The 8734-nt window shown below is 40.3% G+C and overlaps 1 pseudogene; it reads right to left on the reverse strand.

Annotated features, from left to right (window-relative positions):
* Positions 1 to 7917: 7917 nt before the first annotated feature.
* Positions 7918 to 8452, reverse strand: LOC103676681 (annotated as a pseudogene).
* Positions 8453 to 8734: the final 282 nt, after the last annotated feature.

Consider the following 8734-nt stretch of genomic DNA (forward strand, 5'->3'; position numbering starts at 1 on the left):
TTGGTTTTCTGGGGAAGAGCATTCCAGACACAAGCACCTGTAAGTGCAAAGGCTCCGAGGCAGAAGCAGGCCAGGTGTGACTGAGTAACAGAAAGGCAGCCCACAGGAGCAGGGTGAAGGAGGAAGAGAGAGTAGGAGATGCACTAACTGCGATGAGGCAGCTTGCACTTAACATACGTGAGACCAGGGGCAAAAGCAAATGGAGGCCCGTGTGTGACATGTCTGAATATTTAAAGGTTATAAATCAGGCTAACATACTCTTAAATAAAACATGTTCTAGCTTCTTTTTTTAACCTTTATAACACCCAGGAGTCCAGGTTTAAATATAAAATTCTTAGATTGATTACTTCAGGTTGATGAATAAGGAATTGGCCCCGGTCCTTGGTCTGCCCCCTTCTCTTTCCATTTTCAGCTCTATCCTATATCTTGAGATATTATATGTACACATGGACATCCCAGAGCATTGCTTCCAAGATCCACTCTCACACCTGCAAACAGCTGCCCCTCAGCTACCTCTTAGGTCTATATCTTGGATCATATGCAAGAATAGATAGCAGACTTGGAAATAGACACCTGAGCAGGGAACTCTGGGCCTCTGGGAAACCAAGGCATAGTCTATAAGTGGGCTGTAGACTCCAGTTATGCACATTCCACTGACTTGTAGACTCCTCATCTGGTGGTGGGTGGGTGGGGGCAACAGGTAGTACAGTTGGGGAGAAGCCAAAATGGCCCTCTAAAGCACATACTCCAGGCTGGGTTCAAAGGATGGTACCAGTAGGCTTTGTTGGTCTTGGTAAGGATTTGGCTTTTAATGTTAACAGAGATCGGAAAACATTGAGATGTTTTACTTTGCGTTTTCAAAGTCTGACTCTGGCTGCTGTGTGGAGAGTAGCCTGGAGTAGGACAAGGGTGGAAGGAAGGAGTCTAGTGAAGATGCTATCGTAGAGTTTTAGGTAAGATATGGTGATCTCTATGGGTTCCTATGAACAGGCATTAGTTACTGATAAATGAAATGCCCTCCCATTCTTCAAAGCTCTTGGAAACTATAGAAAACAGATTCTTCTGTGGGAGGAGAATGAAAGTGAGAAATGAAAACTTCTACAAATACACAGTTTACCATTACATTAGCATGTCCATTATTCAGCTGTCCTCAATAACATAATTTTACTATTTCACTATTTTTATCAACATGACTTTATTATTTCAGGAAACCCTTGCCCAAGCAATATAAATTGCAAATAGCTTTATTATTTGCTCCAAGAGCTACCAAAAAAAAAAATTAAATGAATATCAGATTGCTCAACTCTTCCATTAATAGCATCAAATGATTCTTACTCTTCGAGACTCTTTGAAACCCTCCTCTAGAAAACCTCACCTTGCCATGTTCACCAATTCTAATCCATTATATCATGATCCTTACACAATATCAATGAAGTTCTCTGTGTTGAAAGATTGTCTTAAACCAGTCTCGAAATCTCATGTATCTCCCAACTTTGTACTCCACCCTTCCCCCTACCCCCCACCAGAAAGGCTATGAAAACACTGCCAAAGTAGTGTTCTCCTTTATGTCATGAGGAATAAATTCAGCTTTGTCTCATCAAGAGATTATTTTGGTGATGTTAATAGCAAGCCACTCTTTGACAATCTTGGAGGCCCATTGAGATCTGATCAAGACATCACACTTCTGCAATCCAGAACTGGATTGCAATCTGGAAATAGAGCAATCCTTTGAGACCCCTTGAGCTTTCAACTTGGGGTATTGCATTGGGCCCAACTTCCTATTTCTATCCTTTTCTTTCTTTTTTTTTTTTTTCTATTCCTTTAGCTCTTCAAATAGTGACTTGATTTTGTCTTTTAGAAATAAACAAAATACCCTCCCACTCTTCATAAGCCTTTAAAGGAACTGTCTGATTATCTAATCACACTTGTAAACCTCCTATTCTTTCTGGAACTCTGCCTTGTTACTGAAACTTTGAGATATATAAGAGATACATGTTTGGTCATTTCTTATGTATATTTGGTCATTTCTCATATATATTTGGTCTTCACCCACAGTTCCTGGCTCACAAATGCACAAACTCTTGGAATTTCCTGAACGATGAGAGCAACGGGAGCATCTTTTGTTATATTTGGTCTCTTGTCCTAAGTTCCTGAAATTACTTCAGAGCCATAAAGGTGAAATGGGTGTCTTGTTATTCATAACAAGCCCTTTTCCACTGCAACTGGTTTATGCTTATGGGTGACTTTCTAAAGCACCTATAGATGGGAGTTGATTGCCAAGGGGACCAACCATGAATAAAGTTATGATTGACATACATGTAGGACCAACCAAGATGGCAGAAGCTTCTGTTAGTTTAGCTACTGTGGCTATTACCCTTAGACATCATAGGTAGGTGTTCGCCAATTAATCAAGAGGGACTATAGTAACCTATTGGTTCTGATTACTTTGGTGAAGTTGAATCAGACACCAGGCCAACCTAGCCCCTCTCCCCTTCCTGGAAACCAGCGGTAGGACTGAGAGTTTCAACCCTCTATTCATGGTTGAGGTATAATTGACATACATATAGCTGTACATATTTAATGTATACCATTTGATGAGTTTGGAGATAAATATAAAGCAGTAAAAGATCACCATAATCTATGCCATAAATGTATCTATCTCCTCCACAAATTTCTTCTTGCTCTGTTTATTTTTGTGAGAAGAATACTATATAAGATTTATCTTCTTAGCAAATTTTTAAGACTATATACATTATTGTTATCTGTAGGCATTATGCTGTACAGTAAATCTCTAGGACTTATTCATCTCACATAATTGAAACTTCGTGCTTTCAACCAACATCCCTTGCCCTCCCCGCCCCCAGTAACCACCATTCTATGAGTTTGACTATTTTAGATTCCTAATATAAGTGGGATATGGTACTGCTAGTGTCAGATATGAACTGAATTGTAGAATATCCAGCTGGTGTCAGAAAATTTCTTGGTGTGGGTGAAAAACCCACACATCAGAATTGGTGATGAGAATCAGAGTTTCCTTGTCTCAGTCAGTTTAAGCTTCTGTAACAAAAATAACATAGACTGCGTGGCTTAAACAGACATTTATATCTCACATTTTGGGGAGCTAGAAAGTCTGAGATTACAATGCCAACATGGTCAGTTCTGATGAGGGCTCTCTTCCTGGTTCCATACTGCTGATTCTATTCGTATCCTCAAATGGTGGCAGAGAGCTTTTCCTAACACCATTCATTGAAGAGACTATTCTTCCCCTATTGTGTATTCTTGGCACTCTTGTTAAAGATCAGTTGATTGTATATGCATGAGTTTATTTCTGAGCTTTCTGTTCTGTTGCATTGGCCCAGTAGATTTTTAATATGTTCTGGTCATTGCTTATTCTCAGGATTTTTGAAGCATTTTCTCCCTGGAGAGCTAGAAACAGTATCAAAAATATTACTTAATTTTGTGTTCCTGACCTAGGAATTTCTAATCTATCTCTCTAGTGACAAGAGTACCTATTTTATTGTGACTGTTGTTGAAAAGCTTTGCAAAATCCTGCCACTTAGAAACTTTACTGTTCATATTGCCCCCAAGCTCTAGAAAAGGAAGAAAGAACAAACAGAACTATAGAACTCAAACTGGCAAGATTCTCAGAGACTCTCAGACTTCTAAAACTTAAGATATTGCCATTGAGATCAACTCCCTCTGGGATTCATTGACTCTCCCGTATCAGTTATTAATGATTGATTCATGCATCTAGAAACTTAACTTGAAATTCTGGACCCCATTCACTAAAAAAAATACGTAGTCCAATATTACAGGAGATTCACAGAGTACATGCAATATTTTTATCAAGAGATTTGAGCCATCTTGGGGCACCTGGGTGGCTCAGCCACTAAATGTCTGCCTTTGGCTCAGGTCATGATCCCAGGGTGCTGGGATCGAGCCCCACATTGGGCCCCCTGCTCGACAGGAAGCCTACTTCTCCCTCTCACACTCCCCTTGCTTGTGTTCCCTCTCTCACTGTCTCTCTCTGTCAAATAAATAAATAAAATCTTAAAAAAAGAGAGAGAGAGTTGAGCAGTCTTTTCTTATATTCCTTCTAAACAACCCTTGAATGGTCTAAAACCTGAGATCAGTTCTTCTGGAAAGAGCCCAGTCAGTACTGTTCACAACTAGAACAGCAATAAAATTCCAAGTGATTGATCCTTGGATTCATGTCTCTCAAATAAAGAGGCACAAACTATCTTTGAATCACTAGGAGATGGTCCTTAGCAGAGATCTCAAGATGAAGATTCTTTGGATATCTCCAGAGGCAGACAATCTTCAGAAGGAGATCATTTTAACTCAAGATCTTGGGCCAAGTAGATGACTAGGTGATACGTAGACAGCTTTCCCCCAAGATTCACAGAATAGTACTGTAGATTATAATGCTTTAATGTGCATTATTTTGTTCTTTATTTTTTTGGACGTTTTATTTCCTTTGTTGCTTATGTAAAGCTTTAACTAAGTTATTATAAGAACCCTATTCCTAATTTTAATGCTTGCCACCTTAGTCACTCCATCATATGAGTCCCATACATAGCTACAATTTGCTGATAAACTTATGCATAGGACTAAAGCAACGGAAAACACACCTTTCCATTTGGAGCCACCCCGCTTCCTTTGGTACCAGTTCCTTATAATAGATCCACTGGTTTCCGGGGTAACTGTACTTAACTGTTAGCTAATATTGTAGATAGAAAACCCCACAACAGACCAGACAGTGAGAAATCTGAAACCCCATATCACACTGTTCTTAGAAAAGAAAGTTCCTGTCTCCACTAAAACGATATTCAGTGATCTTTTGTTCGGCCTCACTTTTAAAATTGGGCTTACACAAAAGTAGAACTGAGATGAAGGCTGGAGTACAGACGGTATACATTGGAAGGCCAGCTAACTTTCAAAAAAAGACATACTATTTTTCTTTTGCCTTAGGACTACTTAAGGATATCAATACTGCAAACTCATTTCTTGGTACTAAACCATGCTTGACAAATAGTGCCAAATTTTACAATGCTGACAATCCATTGGGGTAGATTGTCTAAAAACAGATCATTGACTGGTTCCCAATGACTGGTATTGGATTTGTGTACAGAGGATTACTCATTTCTAACTGCCAACTGGACAGAGACTTGTTATATTGGTAATCTGATTCCTTTCTTTAGGATACTCTCTGCATCACTTAGGGACCCTTTTCCTGTGCTTATGAAAATCTGCATCAGTACAAACTAAAGGAGAGAAAAACCAAAACAATTTATAACAAAAAAATTGATAATAAAGTAAAATGCATAATGATATAATATTAAAGACAAAGAAAGATAGTAGTAAGTGAATGCTGTAATTGACTAAAAGCTACACTGACAATACACTGATAGTAGTGTAAAATTCTACTAGAAAACTATAGGAATCTTAACTGCATGAAGGGATGTGCCCAGTAGGACTTTACAACATTGTCAAGCATAGCACAGCATCCAGGCTTCTTAACCGAATGCTGCGTTAAAGCCTTTAGAAAAATTTAGCGCCGCGTCTGGCTCCCTGCTCAGCGGAGAGCCTGCTTCTCCCTCTCCCTCTGCTGCTCCCCCTGCTTGTGTTCTCTCTCTGTCAAATAAATAAGTAAAATCTGGGGCGCCTGGGTGGCGCAGTCGTTAAGCGTCTGCCTTCGGCTCAGGGTGTGATTCCGGCGTTATGGGATCGAGCCCCACATCAGGCTCCTCCGCTGGGAGCCTGCTTCTTCCTCTCCCACTCCCCCTGCTTGTGTTCCCTCTCTCGCTGGCTGTCTCTATCTCTGTCAAAAAAATAAATAAAATCTTAAAAATAAATAAATAAATAAATAAATAAATAAATAAATAAATAAGTAAAATCTTAAACAAAAATTTCCAACAAAGTAATTTTGGTTTATAAATGGAAAGTATTAATAAACTTTAATAGTTAATAAGTTTCTAAATAGTGAGGAGGCCCTTCATATCAGTCCTTGAGTTATACTTGGAAGGTCACTGATCTAAGGCTTCATTCCCAAAAGGAAAACCACTGGGATATTTTCTCAAAGGGCAGATTTATTAATGTGCTTTCTATATCTGTATAGTAATAAAGTAGAATCGCAAAATGCTCACCTTGGAAAAAATGTCCTAGGTTATCTGATAGCAATAAATGTTTAGAAGGTATTAGCTATTTGTATCCTATATGCACTAATAGGAATGACCCAGTTTTATATTTGGGGGACTTATTTTAAAAATGGTACAAAGAAAATAGCAATAACAAGCACATTATCAGGTATGTGTAAATTTCTACTATTAACAGACACTGATAAGGGATTGATCCACTCCAGAACATACCAGAATGTACCGGCCAAAAATGAGCATTATTCCCTTGGGGGGCTGGTTTTTCCAGCAAATATAACGGCTAAATGATTAGCAATATATGTATATAAGAGAAAATTTTCCTTTACTCAGTTTCCATAACAGTGCTGCAGGCTCTAACAAAGACAGCTTGGTATTATTTTGAATTTGCTTTAGAATTGTTAAAATTGAGGGGAACCAATTTTTTTCCTTAAAAGAAAAAGCTCAACACCTTTAAATAAACCATAACAAAAATGTCCAGTAGTTTCTTAATGAGCTTCAATAGAGTTGTCTAGCATGAACTAACTGACGAAGACAGTTTTTCCAGAAACTAGAAATAGATCCATCGGGGCCAAACTCCAGTCTGAGGCTCTGTACCAGCTAGTATTCCTAAAAGCCTGATCTGAAATATTAAAGCAAAATTTATTTTCATTATCCGTATGAGATAATCTCCTATGGCAGCCTAGCATTACTATTTGGATCTCTCAGTGAATAGTATGCTTAAGTACGCTATTTGAAATCGGAAAATATACTTTTGTTATAAGCCATTTTGTAAATTTATAGATGCAAGAGAAAGGCAATATAGAAATTTTTGTGAAACTGGGTTATTTTATAAACTGCACCATGGTCCTTTAGAGTACGTAGGGAAATTTTGCTTTACTCTCTGAAATATCTTTCGGAAATGTTTCTCTTTGGCTTCACCAAATGTCTTGGCTCAGGTGCTCCTGGAAGCTGGAGGACCTGTCTAAGAACTTAGTACCCTTTGCTTGCCTAGTCCCGAGGGTATGTGGCCCTGAATGCCATGCTAATGGTGGACATGGAGAAGTTCAAGACAACAAAAAAGGCAAACAAAGAGTTGAAATGCTTGGGTGTTAGTTTGGAAGATGCAGACTGAATCTGGGGAAGCAAAAATGAAGGCTGCATAGCTGTCATGCCGACCTCCTCTGCACAATGGGGGATAAGAGGAAGTGGTGACAGCTTTGTAGAGACATGAATCCAGTAGTCCCTGGATACCATTTCTGCAGCTTAAAAATTGGCTTGTTTAATAAAGATGATGAACACATTATAGGCAACTCAGAAAAGGCCAGAAGCTTAATAGAAGGCCAAGCCTAGGATAGAAGAAACCATCTAAAAGAGTATGAAGGTTCTGTTCATTTGTTTCAACTACACAGAAGTAAATTCACCGTGCAGCTTCCAGGTGCCTCATCCGGTGAGTGCTGAGAGTTTCTGAGAGTTACTGTGAGTTTCAGGTAGAGGGAAGAAGCCAGGTTGCCAACAAGAAGCATTTCTCTGTTGGTGTCTCTGGTAAATGGCCGAAGAGTTCTCCAAAGAAAAGGGTCTGGATCTGCATTAATTTTTGGTGGTTTGTTTTCTTATTCTACATAAGTGTCCACTTTTTTTTCTTACTAATGCAATATTTATTTGTCTTCCCTCTATCAAACCCTGAGCCAACCGCTTCCCCCAGGCTGCCAGGGGAGGTATAGGAAAGGAACATACAAGGCAGATGAGAAGGGAAGAAAGATCCGTGGGAGGTGGAGAGGCTCTGTCACATGACGAAGAGGATGAGAAAGGCCACCATCAGGCAAAAGAGCCCCATGGCCTTCGGGAGGGCAAAGCCCAGAATGGCGTAGGAGAACTGTTATTTCAGAGAGGGGTTCCTGGCAATGATGAGGATCCCAGGCACAGTTCCAATTCCAGCCGCAGAGCCAGCCACCCCTACTGTGACAGCCCCAGGCCCAGTGAACTTGGCTGCTGTGTCAATGTCTCTTGAAATGGTGCTGGTTTGGAAGCTGTGGCTAGGAATAAGAGAGGTCAGGGGGTGTGGGGCTGGCCAGCTGCTGAGGCTCTGATCTGTCAGTGTCTCCGGTGGTTTTAGCACCACTGCAGACCGTGATCGATTCTCCTGCAGACAGTGAGCTGCTCCTCCCCAAGAAGGGGGTGAAGATGAACTTTGCACAGGCCGACATTTTCAGGGGATGGGAATGGCAGGAGAGCTGCTCCCAGTGTGGAGAAGACAGAGCTAAATGTCCACTTTTGTATCTAATATTGTCTTTGCATTTCTGTACTTCTTCTTTTTTTTTTTTTTTTCCAAGATTGATTTATTTGTTTGAGAGAGAGAGAGAGAGCAGGAGCAGGAGGGGCAAACGGAGAGGGAGAGAGAATCTCAAGCAGACCCCAAGCTGAGCACGGAGCCCAACGTGCGGCTCCATCTCATGATGCCAAGATCGTGACCCTGAGATCACAACCCCAGCTGAAACCAAGAGTCAGCTGCCTAACTTTCTGAGCCACCCAGGTGGCCCTGCATTTCTGTATTTCTTTGTAGAGGGCCTCCCAGTATAGTATAAGATTCAGGCCAAACAAAA

Source organism: Ursus maritimus, unplaced genomic scaffold, assembly GCF_017311325.1.
Source record: "Ursus maritimus isolate PB19 unplaced genomic scaffold, ASM1731132v1 scaffold_3, whole genome shotgun sequence".
Lineage (NCBI taxonomy): Eukaryota > Metazoa > Chordata > Mammalia > Carnivora > Ursidae > Ursus > Ursus maritimus.